Raw genomic sequence first — 17,545 nt, 5'->3', positions numbered from 1 at the left:
TGTTTTGATGGTCATATCACCCCAATGACAGTTTGACACACAATAAGGGGTCTTCAAATATCATCAAAAAATATTTCCGAAACTAAACGTTATTCTGCCACTTAGTCTCCTAACCTCACATTTAGCACCTTAAGTATTAAATATTTTGACTTTTCAAACTATTAAAATTCAAAAAATGAAGATGAAATTTGTGCTATTTACTAATTTTTCCCTTGCTTATCTGCCATGTCATCTAGGTTAGGGGAAAAATAAAAGAAATATAGCAGTGATTTTCTTTTTAAGTCTTTGATGCAAATTAATTACCTAGAAAACTTCTTTTCATGATATCAAAAAAAAAAAAAAAAAAAAAAAGGCTGCTATTGAATATATCAGTCTCCAGACAATCTTCATCCCATCCTAGGTGAATAAAATTTAACTAATAGGCAATGTCTATTTTAGAATAATCCAATACATGAGTGTTAAGGTGTATGTTGAGGGATTTCCTTCTATTTGTACACATGAAGCACAATGAATAAATCTGACAAAATTCAGCCATCTCAGTTAACTGAATTATAACCTCTAAGGGCTAATTCAATATGCTTAAGCATTTTCCAGAGAAAAGAAAGCAACATTTCAAGACTTCACAACTCCAGATCTATAATTCATCTTGTGTAGTGAGGAGTACCTTCCTCAAGGCGTTCCAGAAAGTCTTGGCTGGCTAGTTTCCAGAGATGCCCTCTAACTCTAAGTTCAGGGGGAAGGATTCAAAAGTTTCTCCATATGTTGATGTGGAGCTATTAATGTGGTATTGCCTCTAAAAATGTCAAGGTACTATTTAATATGTGGGCAAACCTGTCCTCCTATTGATTCAGCTAATTTAGGTTTGTGAAAGGAAAATAAATCTTGGGACCCCAAAATCACTAAGCTAAAAGGAAAAGTCAATCTAGGAACTGCTTAGGGCAAACCTGCCTTGCATTCTATTCAAAGTCACTCCTCTGCTCACCGAGATAAAAGCATAGCTGATTGCCTTCTTTGGAGAAGCTAATCGGAAACTCAAAAGAGTGCAACCATTTGTCTCTTATCTACCTATGACCTGGGACCCCCTCTCCACTTTGAGTTCTCCTGTGTTTGCATTGTGTTGTCCCACCTTTCCAGACTGAACCAGTGTTCATCTTACATATGTTGATTGATGTCTCAGGTCTCCCTGAAATGCATAAAACCAAACTGTGCTCTGACCACTGTCGGCACATGTCGTCAGGACCTCCTCAGGCTGTGTCATGGGCGTGTGTCCTCAACCTTGGCAAAATAAACTTTCTAAATTAACTGGGATCTGTCCCAGGTATTTGGGGTTCGCAGGTTGAAAACACCCAAACTGATACCTTGTGATTCTATTTAAAACATAGGCATTAGATTACAGGTATTTTTAATAAACTAAAACACTTAAACTTCTAGCTCATAAGTGCAGTCAAGAAACATGGCTTAACCAGTAGGTCTCTTAAAGGAGGAGAAAAAAGATGTTTCTGCAACATGGTTTTCTACACTCTATGTAACAAATATAGATATTAATATAACATGAAGCACATATAACATACCATGTGACTATATTTTACTCATTTATACAGCTTTAGAATATTTTAGTGTTCCACTTATACAAAGGATTCCAAAATAGCTCAGTTCATCATTTGTTCATTCATAAGTAGCAAGAGAGTAGGTCACAATGAAACTCCCTATAACATATTACCACGGATCATGCTGGTAGTGTTTAGCATAATATCCCAGAGTTTTAAATAGTGCCTGATACATAATAGGTGCTCAAATGTTTTTTTAATTGATTCTGAATAAACTATAACTCTAGGTATCACAGCATAGATTTTTAAAAGGCATGCATGTATATGTTAAATACCTTTGTAGGAGAAGAGGTACTTTTATTTATCCTAGTATCTGATCAAGTTTAAATGCACTGATGATTTTCTAGATGTGCATTTTTTATGTGTAATAGACACCACGCATGTAATGGAATAAAGAACAGATGTACTCTTTTCCAAGCAAAAATCTCAATGTAGTAAACAGGTAAATAGATTATTTCACATTAGAAAATATTCTTATGAAGGGCTTTAATTCTTCCCTTTCACAGGTATTTATAAACTATAATACAAGAATGAATGACGTACTTCTACACAATGAGCTTTTCCCAAATATTTTAAATGATGCAATGTACCAGTTGTGTTTTTGTATCCATTGGCAGAAACAGACATATTGATTAAAGTTTTGCAAAATTTATTAAAATAATTCAGTCACACCAAAAAACATGATTAAACATCAAATGTGTACCATTAAATAGTTGTATTGTTTTGCTTTTGCCTGTTGAAAATCCTTTCCAAGTCTTCTGAATATTTGTACTCTACCACCGAATTTTTTTACATGCCAAACTACTATCTCCTTAAAGGCTAACACACATGATCCCTTGATAAGAGTTTGGTTCCTTTGGGTTGTTGAGTGTTCTGGACTGCTCACTTATTCTGTTAGAGAGTAGTGGGTCTGTAGTTCAATTTAAAAAAAGCCCCTCTGTTAAGGGAGGAGTTCAATATGATGTGCTAACTGGAGGCTTAAACAAGGACCCCTGGGAATTGGGTTTTCTGTTCCAATGAGAATTAATTCCAATAAAATAATCTAAGTTCTGTCTTTGTACCTGTTGCCATCTGTGAGATGAGACATATCATCCACCGGGGCATAGCCTAGTTGTACTGATGTACTACAGGATTCAAAAATAATTTCATCATTTGCAGAATTACATGGCAATAGATAAAATATAAAGAAAAATTTAAAATATAATCAAATGTAGCATTCTCTCCTGTAAAAACCCGAGTCAGACTGATTCTTTCAATCTCAAGAGAACCTTTAATATGATGAAGTCTTAAATATCAAAACAAAATGCATAAATGTCAAAACCCAGGAGTAAAGGACAGAAAATAGAACCTTGTAATAGTCTGTCTCAGGAGGGAATCCTGGCTCTACTGCTATTGACTGTGAATAAAAACAAAAGTTGGAATCAATAGGGAGATAAGATGAATGCAATACTTACATATGAAGAGGTACAGAGAAGACTGTAGTTTATATAGAGAGTAAAACAATAGAACCTGTTATTAAAATCTAAAAGCATGACTAAAATCAGAACGGGCAAAATTGTTGTAAATGTACTACAGGGAACAAATACTCAAACAAAGGATGAGAATATGTTCCCTAATGTCTTTCCCATGATTGCAAAAATGTGCTTTTTAAGTAAATTGGTTTTCTAATACATTTGTGTATCAGATTACATGGTATATTATTTAAGACATAAGATTTTAAAAATACGTAATACTGTAAAATCTCTTACACTTATATATGAATAAAGAGTTTGTAATGTAAAACAAAATTATTAAATTATACTATATATACATAAATTTATCTATTAATTGAAGTATTAAAGTTAAATTTGCAAAGCATTTTTATTGGCACATAGATAATAGACTGTACTAGTTTTATTTTCTAGTGCTCTTAATATAGTACAAATTACAAATCACATACTGTAGATTTAAGCTAAGGCAACGGCCTGGTAACCGGCAGACAGTATAAATTTGAAATCTAAAAATACATTCAGAATTTAAGCTTCATTTTCATGTAGTTCTAGACCATTATAAATCATAATTTATTATTTTCAAAATTTGATAAATATTTAGCTAAATAGTGTAAATAATATAAATACTAGTATGATAGAAGAACTTATCTGAATATTCTTACCAGCAAAATATGGAGATTTGCCACAATGCCAGCTAAGTTAGTTTTGCAGTCACTGATAAATTGGGTTGCCATAGCAAGCCCATAGTCACTGAGTTTCTAAGCAACCTGAGACTCCACAGACTGCAGATAGTTAGGAGTCCACTGATCTTTCATCATCCCTTAAGGAAAAATATAAAAATTTGTGGTACCAAACTCAATAGCAGATCCCCTGATTACCCAAGAGAGCAGTGATCTCCATGAAATACCCCTCTGTATTGATACTCATTTAATTTATTGAATAATAATATTTGTCCTGGGGAATTATTGGATTATTCACAGTGCTAAGTGGATGAAATTAGTTACAGAAAATGGTCAGTGCCTGGTGTGTATTGGGCAGACAAATATTTGTTGAATCAATGAACAAAATGCGATATATCATCCAACTATTTAGAGACAGTCATTTACAAAATACTAGCCTTCATAAATTCCTTGCCTTTTAATATAAACACATATCTGTTTAGTAGCATTACTGTATAGTACATCACTTCAATTTCTTTGTTTCTAATTATTGTAGCATAGGTAATATGGGTAATTGTAAATCAGTAATTCCTTGAGGTCTTCTGTTGAAATATTTAATCGCAGCTTGTCTATAACACTGAATACTTGAGTCACAATACTAGCCATCCAGATGACAAATAGAATTACATAGATCTGAAGTACAAGCAAGGTTATGATTTTTTGAATGAGCATGCAGTAGCATTTCCTTTGTCTGTCTATAAACACCGTCTTCAGTCCCTTATCTTCACACAATGCCCACTGCGGCAAACCATGATGTCTTGTACTCTCTTTCAATACATCAGACTCAGTTTCCAACTGTTTTAGATAATCACAACAAAGTTAAGGCATACAATTTGTTTCTATAGAACAATGTATCACAATACAAGTCCAAATAAAATGTAACCAGTAGAAATAATCATGTGTGACCAGCAAAACAATTACACCTGTAATCTGTCAAATTTTAGCTAGTTCCAGTACTCCCCATTTTTCTATATTTCACAGTATCATTCTGTGTAGCTAATTCTTACCATGGAAAACATGTTAGAAATGGTTTGCAAATTGAAAACTGTCTTTAATGGTTAATTTTTTAAAACACTACTTCATATATCCTATTGGCTGTTGTATCCAAGATTCACTAGCCCAAGCCAATCCAATCCAAGGACTAAATTCTCTAACCTGAAAGTAAAATAAATGTTCAAAGTCACCTCTCGAACAAGTCACAGTAGTCACTGTTGACTACTGTAACCATGCCAGGAATGCCAGCAGCAGAGACTGCTTGTGACCTCTCCTTGTCACTGTTAAACATCAAAAGCGGGGGAGGATTCTGCTTGCTCCAACATTGAGAGGTCAACCGCTCTGTCTTACAATATAAGATAATCTAAATTTTTATAATCATATTCATTATAATACATCTTTGGCTAAAAAATGACTATTTATAACTTAACAGTCTTCCTAGGATAGACTAGGAAGTCTATCCTAGTATTGTATTATTGTATTTTTGGTAGAGACAGGAGACAGGATTTTGCCAGGTTTTCCAGGTTGGTCTGAAACTCCTGGCCTCAAAGTGCTGTGATTACCATGCCTGGCAGCATATATGTATTCCTAAGGGTAAAAGATAGCTGCACACGAATTTGCCCTATTAAGATAGTCCTCCACTGTTGTATGCATATAAGCATATGTGTGTTGAAGCGCTTACATTATTTCAAATATTTTTGAATGCCCTCTTACCACTTGTTAACATAATAATTACTGAGAACTCATAGTAAAAGTCATTTGACCCACTCCCTTTACTTTCTTTTAGATACAACTTCTTATCTAAAAGTTAGAAACAGGCTGCCTAAATGCCTACAATACCATAAATTCTACTCCCTGATAGAAGAGAGAGAAATGCAAATATCTATTAAACTGGACAAGAACAAAGAAAAAGTCAGAACAAAGTAGGAAATTTTAAGTATTGCAAAGTGTGAAATCTTACATATTTAGATTAAGTAACTGTACTGTGATTACACAGCCATAATTACCGTTAGAAGTCCGACGAAAGAGCGCAAGGCCAGAAATGTTAATGCACTTTCAAAATGCTAGTTGGGAAGACCAGGGAATTAACACCGAAGACTCTGGTTGTGTTTGCCCCAAGTGCTGGGTCAAATCACTGCTGTATATCAGTCAGTCCCACCTCCTAGTGTCCAAGAATGGCTGTGGAATTTTGATTGACACTCCTGTGAGACAGTGGTATTCCTAAACCAAAGTAAATCCTGCAACCAGTGTTTGTTAACCTCTCCAACTTTGAAAATCAGCGCTCTTCACCCTGGTTCTTTCCTTTAAAAAAAGAAACAATTATTCTGTGACGTCTAAAAGCACACAGAAGCAGTCCCCTCTCCAGGGATATTCCTTCTTTCTCATAGCAATTCCCTTGATTCATTCCATCCTGTGTCTTTGTTAGAGGACTTTACAGTCCTCCTAGGAACCACATAACAACATGTATACTGGTCTGGGAGAAGAAACAAAGCATCAGTGAATATTCCAGTTTGTGGAAAGTTGGGGATGAGGGCAACCTTGGGCAGGGCCCTGCAAGACTAACAAGTTCAGGCTTATAATAGCTGTTTTTTTGCAATATGAAAGAATTAAGCAATATTTGATGGGTACAATGTTATATATGCAACACAAATCAAACAAAAATAAATGCACCCCCAAAATAAGTATTAATTACAGTGTATGCTAAATGAGACCAGAAATCTGGCTTTTTCCCAGAACACTTAAGGCAGTCATTCTCTGAGAATACTGATAACATACATCCTCATACACTCACATACTGAATTAATATTTATCACATGGTCACTGTGTGCTCAGAACTCTGCCACAAAGTGGAAGAAAACATGACCCTTACTGTGAGGATCTCTATAAGGTACTTCAAATACTTTGATACATATTATTGTGTATATGTGAGAGTTTGGTACTTTTAGTCTACTTTCATGAAGTGGACAGTTACCCTGGTTGAGAACATTCAGTCTAGAGCTGGTCCTTAGCCTTTAATAGAAGTCCAAAATTTAGTTAATTTTTATCTCTTTAGAACAGAAGATTGGCATAATAAATACTAACAGTGAGATTTTCAATAGAGAAATTAATGATTTATGAACTGGCTAGAATATTACTAGTTAAGTCTCTACTTTTACTAACAGTGTAAAAAAAAAACTACCAAGGACTGTTGTCTAAAGTTTAGGTCAGAGATTGCCTGTTGTCTAGCTATAGATTTTAGAGCATTCTTGGTTTTTGAAGTTACCAGTATTTACCAAGACAACTCAATAGTGCTGTCTGTCTAAATTGGCCTAGGTAATTAAGCGTTGCTAGGTAGTTTCAAGGAGTTCACATTCTAGAGATGCAGCTTATACACAGAGGACAATTCTTTATGTAAATGCATGGGTAGAAGACCACAAAGTCTCCAGCACTAATAGGAAATGCACATTTGTTCAGATATAAATAGCTGTGACTCACAGTTTAAGGAACTTTCCCCTACTTCTGTGTAGAATACATTTCTTGTCTTTCCTTTCTTATTTTCTCACCGCAGATATCTAGATATCTAGTCCTGATCATTTAACAAATGAGGGTTCAGAGACCCCCAGAGTTACAAACACTTGTTCTAATCATCCTAATGATTATTTTAAAAAATGTAACTAGAATATTGCTTTGTTTCACTCCTTTTTCTATTTCCACTTGTTATCTCTTTTTAACATCTTTCTCCAAGTTCTGCTGTAATGTTTGATACAGTAATTGCTTTAATTTTTGGTGTATGCCATTCTTCTTCTTTGTTCTCCTTCAGCAATGCTAGTGATGTAGGATTTTTCTTCTTGGTCACTTTGCAAGCTGGGGACCCTCTGCCAGCCATGCCCCACCTGGGCCTTTCTTGGCCACACTGGCGTGTCTCAGCTTATACCAGCATTCATCATTTCCTGAGCTCTTATCTCATGCCCAAGAAGAATGAGGATATGGTGAATATTGGATGGTGAGGAGGACAGAGAATAATTTTATTGAGTGATGTAACAGGTTTCAGCAGAGAGGAGATGCAAGGGTGGTCCCCCTACCTGAAGGTGGGAAAGTCCCCCATGTGACTGGGTCTGGGGCCTTTTATGGACTCCAAATGGGGAGTGTGTGCTGATTGTGAAAAAGATTAAAGCAAAGACACCACTCAAAGGTGGGCATGACAGTGTAGGAAAAACCAATTTGGAAAGGGAAGGTATTTGTAAAATAGGTGAAGGGTGGGGATCAATCAGAGGAAAGCACGCCAAACAGGAAGAAAAGTTCTCAATCTAGTCTGAGGATTTAACTTGTAGTGTGGCTTTCAGACTTTAAACTGTCTTCAGCTGGAGGTGGGATTTCAGCGGGGACCTGCCGCTATCTGCCTAGGCATTTGGCTGTCTCTTGCCACTCTCACTAGTTAACTTAATATTAAGCTCCTGGATAACCGGAATAATGTATACCTCTTTTTCATTTCCATACACTGTTACTAGTGCCCTGTTACTAGTATTAAGTTAATTTTTAAAATTATTTTGATTCTCTAGTGTTCTTTGGATTTTTTAAAATGACCTTTAAATTATTTAAATTATGAAACATAATACCTTATTTTTGTTCTAATACATTAATTTATTTCTTCCCTCACATGTGAGACAACTTGAAAAATTCTATCAAAGGATACGGAAGGGGACAAATATTTATTCAGCTATTAGCATGAGTCAGCTATCATGTTAAAGGCTTCCATGTACTATTTGTCCCAAAGCATTCTATAAATTATTGCTAGTCACATGTTTACAGATGAGATAACACAAGAAAATTTTAGGAAAATTAGATCAATGTAAACATGCCCAGAATATGGGCATCCTCTGTAGATATTGGAAGTTTGGTTTCAGACTGCTGTAATAAAGTGAATATCACAATAAACTTGAGTCACACAAATTTTGTTTCCCACTGCATAAAAAAGTATGGTTACCCTATACTGTAGTCTATTAAGTGTGCCATACCATTAAAAAAATGTACATCCTTTAATTTTAAAATACCTATTGCTAAAAAAAAAATGCTAACAATTATAATAATCTTTTTGCTGGTAGAGAATCTTGCCTGGATATTGATGGCTACTGACTGATCCAGGTGGCGGGTGCTGAAGGTCAGGGTTGCTGTGGCAATTTCTTAAAATGAGACATTCAAGTTTGCCGCATCACTTGGAAAAATCATTTGACTTTCCTATAGCATGCGATGCTGTTTTGATAGCATTATACCCAAAGTAGAACTTCTTTTAAAACTGGAACAATTCTCTCAAACCCTGCCACTGCTTCATCAACCAACTTTATGTAATATTCTATATTCTTTGTTGTCATGTGTGGTGTTATGATATATATTGGTTTTTGTCCACCTTTTGTGGTTCGTAATTCCCATAGCCCTAGTTACAGACTTTTTGTTATCAAGTATATCAGGCCTCAGAAAGCAGAATCTCCCTCCAGCCCTCCTTTCACTTGCCCCAAGGCAGGACACTAATCTTTCCCCTCCCTTCTGATTGTTAGTCTCAAGACTCCCCAGAGAGGGTCTCACTCTATATCCTGGGGGAAGGAATGCTGAAGTCAGGAAGCTTCCATAAAAACTCAAGAGGACTGGGTTTGGTGAACTTCTGAATAGCTAAATGCTTGAAGGTTCCTAGGAGGTGGCATGCCAGGAAGGGCATGGAAGCTCCGCATACCTTCCCCCATACCTTGCCCGATCCATCTCTTCATTTGTAAGCTCCACACACCTTCCCCCATACCTTGCCCCATCCATCTCTTCATTTGTATCCTTTATAATAAACCGGTAAACATAAATGTTTCCCTGACTTCTGTGAGCTGCTTCAAGCAAATTAATCAAACCCAAAGAGAGGGTAATGAGAACCCCAGTTCGAAGCTGGTTGGTATTCCTGGAGGCTTGGACTTGTGACTAGTGTTGAAAGAAGGGGGCAGTCTTGGGGACGAAGCTGCCAACCTGTAGGATGTAAATATTTCCATGTAGGTAGTACCGGAACTGAGTTGGAGGACATCCAACTGGTGTTCGCTGCTTGGTGTGTGTGGAAAACCCCCACACTTTTGTGATGATTGCTGTGGCATGAGGCAGAGGAAAAACATGGTTTAGAGAGTTTTTCCCTACACATCATGTCAACAGTGTTCATAGCATCTTCACCGGAGATTTCATCTTAAAAACAAAACAAAACAAAACAAAAAACAAAACCCAAAACAAAACATTTTCTTTACTCAATTAAAAAAGCAACTTCTCCTTCACTGAAGTTTTATCATGAGATTCCACCAATGCAGTTACATCTTCAGGCTTCACTTCTAATTCTAGTTTTCTTGCTATTTTCACCACATCTATAGTTGTTTCCTTCTCTGAAGTCTTGTAACCCTCAGTCATCCATGATGGTTGCAATCAACTTCTTCCAAACTCCTATTGACGATGATATTTCAACCTTTCCTATGAATCACAAATACTATCAATGGCATCTGGAATGGTGAATTACTTTCAGTTGGTTTTCAATTTACTTTGTCCAGATCCATCATATGAATTACTATCCATGGAAATTATAGTTGTTTTTTTTTTTTTCTGTTTTGAGACAGAGTCTCACTCTATCACCCAGGCTGGAGTGCAGTGGTGCAAAATTGGCTTACTGCAACCTCTGCCATCTGAGTTCAAGCAATTCTCCTGCCTCAGCCTCTTGAGTAGCTGGGACTACAGGTGTGTACCACCATGCCCAGCTAATTTTTGTGTTTTTAGTAGAGACAGAGTTTCATAATGTTGGCCAGGCTAGTCTTAAACTCCTGACCTCAAGTGACTGCCAGCCTCCTAGTTCTTAAGTAATAAGTCTTGAAAGTCAAATGACTCTGATCTCTGGGCTACAAAACAGATCTTGTGTTAGCAGGCATGAAAACAACATTAATCTCATTGGACATACCCATCAAAGCTCTCAGATGACCAGCTGCATTGTTAATCATCAGTTGTATTTTGAAATAAATCATTTTATTCTGAGCAGTAGGTCTCTACAGTGGGCTCAAATTATTCAGTAAACTATGCTATAAACAGATGTGCCAGCATCCAGCCTTTGTTGTTCCATTAATAGAGCTCAAGCAGAGTAGACTTAGAATCATTCTGAAGGGCCCTAAGATTTTTATAATGGTTGTAAGCATTGATTTCAACTTAAAGTCACCAGCTACATTAGCCCCTAACTGGAGAGTTAGCCTGTCCTTTGAAGGTTTGAAACCAGGCATTGACTTCTCCTCTCCAGCTATGGAAGTCCTAAATGGCACCTTTTTCCAATGGAAGGCTGTTTTGTCTACATTGAAAATCTGTTGTTTAGTGTAGCCACCTTCACTAATGATCTTAGCCAGATCTTCCAGATAACTTGCTGCAGCTTCTTCACTTGATGTTTTATCTTGCACTTTTATGTTATGGAGATAGCTTCTTTCCTTAAACCTCATGAACCAACCTCTGTGAGCTTCACACTTTTCTTCTGCAGCTTCCTCACCTCTTTTACTTTCATAGAATGAAAGTGAGTAAAGACCTTCCTCTCGATTGGGCTCTGTCTTACAGGAATATTGTAGGTGGTTTAATCCATCCAGACCACTCAAACTTTCTCTATATCAGCAATAAGGCAGTTTCACTTTCTTACCACTTGTGTGTTCACTGGGGTAGCACTTTTAATTTCCTTCAAGAACTTTTTCTTTGCATTCGCAACTTAGCTAACTGTTTGGTGTCAGAGGCCTAGTTTTCAGCCTATCTTAGCTTTCAATATGCCTTCCTCACTAAGTTTAATTATTTCTAGTTTTTTATTTAAAGTAAGAGATGTGTGACACTTCCTTTCACTTGAACATTACAGGCCATTGTAGGGTTATAAATTGACCTAGTTTCAATCTGGTCATGTCTCAGGGACTAGGGTGGCTCCAGGAGAGGTAATGAGAAAGGGGAACAGTGTAGCAGTCAGAACACATACAATATTATGTTTGCTGTCTTCCATGGTACAGTTTGTGGTGTCCCAAAACAATAGTAACATAAAAAATTACTGATGACAAATCACCATAACAGATATAATATCAAAAAAGTTTGAAATACTGCAGAAATGACCAAAATGTGACACAGAGACATGAACTGAGCTCACACAGATGAAAAAAATGACACCAATAGACTTGCTCAAAGCCAGGTTTCCATAAACCTTCAATTTGTAAAATAGTAATAACTGCAAAGCACAACAAAATGAGGTATGCCCGTAGTATGCAGTAGGTGACCTTGAGGTTAGGCATCCAGTTGGCTGGTGATATCAAAGATTAGTAGGAAAACATAAGGATATGATATAGTTTGAATAGCTGTCCCCTCTGAACCCTTGTTGGAATTTGATCCCCAATGTCAGAGGTGTGGCCAAATGGGAGGTCTCTGGGTCATGGGAATGGATCCCTCATGAATGGCTTGGTGATGTCCTCCTGGTAATGAATGAGTCCTTACTCTATTATTAAATAGTTCCCATGGGATCCGATTGTTAAAAAGAGTCTGGCACCTTCCTTCCCTCTCTCTGCATGTAATGTCTGCTCTCCTTTCCCTGCTGTCATGGGTGGAAGCTTCCTGAAGCTGCTATCAGAAGCAGATGCTGGTGCCATGTTTCTTGTACAGCCTGCAGAACCATGAGTTACAAATAAACCTCGTTTCTTTAAAAATTACCCAGCCACAGGTATTTCCTTATAGGAACATAAAACAGACTAAGGCAGAATGCATGGTAAAGGACAGGCATTTTCTGGTTCATGTCTAAATCCTTGCCTTTTGTCAACATAAATCTCTCAACAGATGCATTTGTCTATGCAACTTTGACGTTTTAAAATTATTTTTGTTATTTCCATATACAGATTTCAGTTAAAACATTTATTCACATAGTCATTTATTTTAATAAAGTAATTATTCTTGAAACCAGATATTTCTGGGTCCAGAGAATTTAAAAATAAATAAAATCAATAACACCCTAGCTTAATGGTAATAAGCTTACACTGAAAGTCAGAAAATTATAAACTAGCACAATAGGTACTATCATGGAAAGTTTATAGCACAATCTACAAAGCGAGAAGGTTTTAGGAGAGATGGCAAGCTCCATAAAGAAAATGATATTCCAGTCTCTTTCTCAAACAAGAATCAGAGATCAGTTACCATCTATTGGTCAATGCAGAGGAGGGATAAAAGCAGAGGATATTTCCCCATCCATAGAAAGATTTGGAATTTTTACCAGAGGCCAGGGACTTCGAGAATGAAAACATAAAAAAGATATCGTGGTTACTTCAAAATAAGTAAGTCATTTCAAATTAATTGAGCATCTGCTATGTTCAGGCATTATTAGGGAAAAGGTGTAATTTTCATCTTCCAATTCAAAAGCAATTAGTTTTAAACTGCTAAAAGTTCTATGTTGACTTATATGAAGAAGCACTAATAGAGACTAAAAATTCTGCTTCAGAGCACAAAAACTGTACATAATGCTATAAAGTGAAGAACTTACTGGATGTATTTTATAACCATCTTTATTATTTGGTAACTTTAGAGCTGACTTATATAAACATATCCGAGTTTACTTTGAAAATAATGAATGCAAAGTTAAAGGTCTATATATAAGTTTGAAAGCATTTTAATGATTTTTAAATCTAAAACTATTCAAGCTTAAAATATTAGGAAGTATTTATGGCAGTTATGAATTTCTTTGCTCTTTTGTTATGTAAACATTACAAAGACTTTTAATATATTCAATGCCTCTTACTATGGATAAATGCATATCATCTTACTGTGAATGTTAGGGGTAAGAAAAATCAAATACTTATATTCAGGCCTGAGAACATGAGAAACCCGAGATGGTGTAAATAACAGTTCGCAATAAAATAGAAAGTAACACATTCTTAAAGGAATTAAATACAGAATAGTTTTTTCCATTTGAAAGCAAAGATGAAAATATTTTAAATAAAATTTTCTTTTTCACCCTAAAACATTCTCTTACACTAATGGCTAATGCTGAGAGTGTTTACTGCAGAGCAGACAGTGCTTACCACAAACCATATCCTATTCTGAAAACACAGGACGATCTAAATTGATCTTCAGAATACTCTTTAAGTGTCACTATTTTCACAGTATTACAAATGGCAAAAATGATGCTCTGTAAGGTTAGCTAAATTGCCCAAGGTCAAACAGTGCTGAGCTAAGAGTTAAATGCTGGCTGCTACATTCAGACCCTGAATGCAGGGTCTAAATATATATATCACACTGTAATCTATTACTATCCATATGAAACAATGTAAAAAACCAAAGCATTTATGAAATTTATAAAAATTTTAACAATATTCATGAAAGAATATGTATTATGCACGACAGAAAATGGTAATAATCTTTACATAAATGGAATAAAATTCTGTCCTAAACTAAGTAATTTTTGCAATGAATTTAGGCGTGACCAACTTTTGGTACTTCAATGTCTTATCAGTTTCACCTTTCTCTAATGACAATGCACTAGAAGACCGCAGCACATATATAATTGAAAAGAACGTCATAGCCAAGTGAGAAACAGAAACTTCAGCATCCAATGTATATTTGAAGAGTTTGTTTTTCTCACAGCAATTTTTTTTTTGTTTTTTTTGAGTGGAGTCTCGCTCTGTTGCTCAGACTGGAGTGCACCAGCACAATCTCTGCTCACTGGAACCTTTGCCTTACGGGTTTAAGCAATTCTCTTACTTCAGTCTCCCAAGTAGCTGGGACTACAGGCACCTGCCACCATGCCAAGCTATTTTTTTTTTAATTAGAGATGGGGTTTTGCCCTGTTGGATAGTCTGGTTTCGAACTCCTAACCTCAGATGATCCACCTACCTCAACCTCCCAAAGTGCTGGGATTATAGGTGTGAGCCACCATGCCTGGCCCTTCACAGCAATTTTACTTTTTAAAAATTATTTGGAGGATACATATATTTTATTTTTAATTTTTTTTAACTTTTAAGTTCGGGGTACACATGCAGGTATGTTACATAGGCAAACTGTGTCATGGAGGTTTGTTGTACAGATTATTTCGTCACCCAGGTATTAAGCCTAGTACGCATTAGTGATTTTTCCTGATTCTCTCCCTCCACTGTCCACCCTCTGAAAGGCCCCACTGTGTGTTGTTCCCCTGTGTGTGAGGACACATATATTTTAATTTTCAAAAATTGAACTCATGTAAATTAGAATAGGACGTACTGTGACAGAAGTTACTTCCACTCTTTCCACCTCATCTCTCCTCACTGAGCTCTGATTTTGTATTAGATATTTCATGTCTATGTGATTATGAAACCTCGCCTAAGCTACACAGGTTGAATATTGATTAGTCTAAGCCACATTCTGCTTGATAATGAGATGTATACCAAGTAGCTTGATAATGAGATGTATACCAAGTATCTAACAAAATGCTGACACTGAGGCATAAAAACAAGTCAGCTACAGAGCTGCAGTGATCGTTTTCTGTTTTAAAAGACTGAAAGAAGACAGAAATTTGTTTCTTACTGCTGTTAGGCATTGTTATATAAAGACATGATCCTTCCAACTGCTGTAGTCACTTTGTACTTTTAAGATAACAGTAAGAAAAACCAACCTAAAGCCCTACGAATTAATTAATATCAGTGAGCCTAAGGATGATTCCAAGCTGGTTAATTCAGTCTATTGACTCCTTATTATATGAACAACAAAAAAAGTCCCTCCGAAACTGCTTTTTTTTGGATTGTTTTGTTACTTGCAGGCAAAATCATCCCAACTGGTCACAACTGTAGACTTAAGAAAACGCTTGAGATTTATTCTCATAGTATTTGTCAAACAATAAATATTAGAAAATAATCATCAGTTTACCAAACGCTAACTTTTCTCCAGAGTAATCACTTTAAAATATTGGACTGTCATACCATCTTGGTAACACAATTATTTGCTCAAAGTGCATATGTGTGTGTGCGCACGCATACACACAAACACACACACACACACACGGTCCCCAACTTACAATGATTCAACTTACAATCTTCTAACTTCACAATGATGCAAAAGCAATACACATTCAGTAGAAACCATAATTCAATACTACATTTAATAAATTCCATGATATATTCAACATTTTATTCTAAAATATGCTCTGTATTAGATGATTTTGCCAAAATGTAGGCTAATGTAAGTGTTCTGAGCACATTTAAGATAGGCTAGTCTGATCTTTGGTATTCAGTAGGTTAGATGTGTTAAATGCAATTTTACAATGATATTTTCATATTTTTAACTTTAGTAGATTTATTGGGATATTACCTTAACATAAAGTCAAGGAGTATCTATAGAATCAACTCTAAAGAACAAAGAAATACCATAAGATTTCCTATTGCTTAGAAAGATAGAGTTCTTTAAAGGAAGAAAATGATATCTGTTAAGGCTTTAAAAACAAATAAAAATTAAATCAAAATTCAAAATTAAGTCCAAGCTTCTATCCTTCCTAAAAACAGAATTATCCTGACAAAGGAAAAGTGAAATATAAAATTAATCAATCTGAACCAAAGAAAAGCTATCATGGAAACCAAGAAAGAATCTTCCATTTGTTTTGGTAAGACTATTAGAGAAAACTCCAAGAGTTTTCTTTTTTTTTTTTTTTTTTTTTTTTTTTTTTTGAGACGGAGTCTGGCTCTGTCACCCAGGCTGGAGTGCAGTGGCGCGATCTCGGCTCACTGCAAGCTCCGCCTCCCGGGTTTACGCCATTCTCCTGCCTCAGCCTCCCGAGTAGCTGGGACTACAGGCGCCCGCCACCTCGCCCGGCTAGTTTTTTTTTGTATTTTTTTAGTAGAGACGGGGTTTCACCGTGTTAGCCAGGATGGTCTCGATCTCCTGACCTCGTGATCCGCCCGTCTCGGCCTCCCAAAGTGCTGGGATTACAGGCTTGAGCCACCGCGCCCGGCCTTAAAAACTCCAAGAGTTTTCATGAAGCTTGCCACCTTAGAATTTTTTGGGAGAAATTACGAAGAGTAAAGAAATAATACGATTCCAGGCTGTGAGTTAAGAGAAAGGAAATGTGCTAAACAACTAACTTGTTTATTCAAACACGAACTGACCTTTCATCATACTCCAGACTTTGAGCATGACACTGGCATACAAAGATGAATAAAATATGGTCTTGAACAGATTGTGATTTTGTTGATAGGAGATAGATTGCAAAATAACAGAAGGGCTTCAATGGATGAATAGATATTTTCTAATCACAGAAGATGGAAAAAGGGCAATGGAAGCAGAAAGAACAGCATGCATAAATTCAGAGGCAAAAAGGAAGTGATATGCTTGCAAAAGTTCAAAAATTGTTTTCAGGGAAGTGGCAAAAAGTGAGGAAGATGGGTGGATACCAGACCTTGAAGCCCCCTGCATGATATTCTAAGGAGCTTGAACTTTATTCTGTAAGCAGAATAGAACAATTAAGTAATTATAAGTTGGGGGAGTGACGGGATACAAGTTTGTACTTTTAAAAGGTCACATGAAAAGCAATAAATTGGGTTGAGAAATTCAGCTAGATGACTAATAAATGAATGCTGGAAAAACACAAGACCCTGAACTAAACTTGTATTCAGCCTAATGAAGGGAATGTGATCTCATTCTAGGCAAAGTTTGGATTAACAGGGAACGTGCTTGCAGTTTATAGTGGCAGCCATGGCAAAGAGGGCTGTAAAATTGAAAAGCAAGCCCTAAGAGTCATTAT

At 36.2% G+C, this 17,545-nt stretch overlaps 1 protein-coding gene and 1 long non-coding RNA gene across 15 annotated transcripts in view; one reads left to right on the top strand and one right to left on the bottom strand.

Moving 5' to 3' along the window:
* Positions 1-17,545, top strand: part of LOC105475388 (uncharacterized) — a 79,247-nt gene that overhangs the window by 32,237 nt on the left and 29,465 nt on the right. Inside the window, exon 5 of one of the 10 annotated variants that reach the window (XR_003016547.2) lies at positions 2,114-2,323. The exons of the other annotated variants lie outside the window; for them this stretch is intronic. This is a non-coding gene — a long non-coding RNA (uncharacterized lncRNA). Of the gene's footprint in view, positions 1-2,113; positions 2,324-17,545 lie in introns of those variants that run through there. 10 annotated transcript variants of the gene reach the window in all.
* Positions 1-17,545, bottom strand: part of LOC105475387 (CD36 molecule (CD36 blood group)) — a 79,475-nt gene that overhangs the window by 48,840 nt on the left and 13,090 nt on the right. Inside the window, exon 1 of one of the 5 annotated variants that reach the window (XM_011730590.2) lies at positions 5,817-5,925. The exons of 3 other annotated variants lie outside the window; for them this stretch is intronic. The gene's annotated coding sequence lies outside the window, so the exon portion shown is untranslated. Of the gene's footprint in view, positions 1-5,816; positions 5,926-17,545 lie in introns of those variants that run through there. One more of the 5 variants, XM_011730591.3, reaches the window with a different exon arrangement.

This window comes from Macaca nemestrina, chromosome 4 (assembly GCF_043159975.1).
Source record: "Macaca nemestrina isolate mMacNem1 chromosome 4, mMacNem.hap1, whole genome shotgun sequence".
Lineage (NCBI taxonomy): Eukaryota > Metazoa > Chordata > Mammalia > Primates > Cercopithecidae > Macaca > Macaca nemestrina.
Note: the sequence above shows the minus strand (reverse complement) of the source record. Positions and strands in the feature narration are given on the sequence as shown.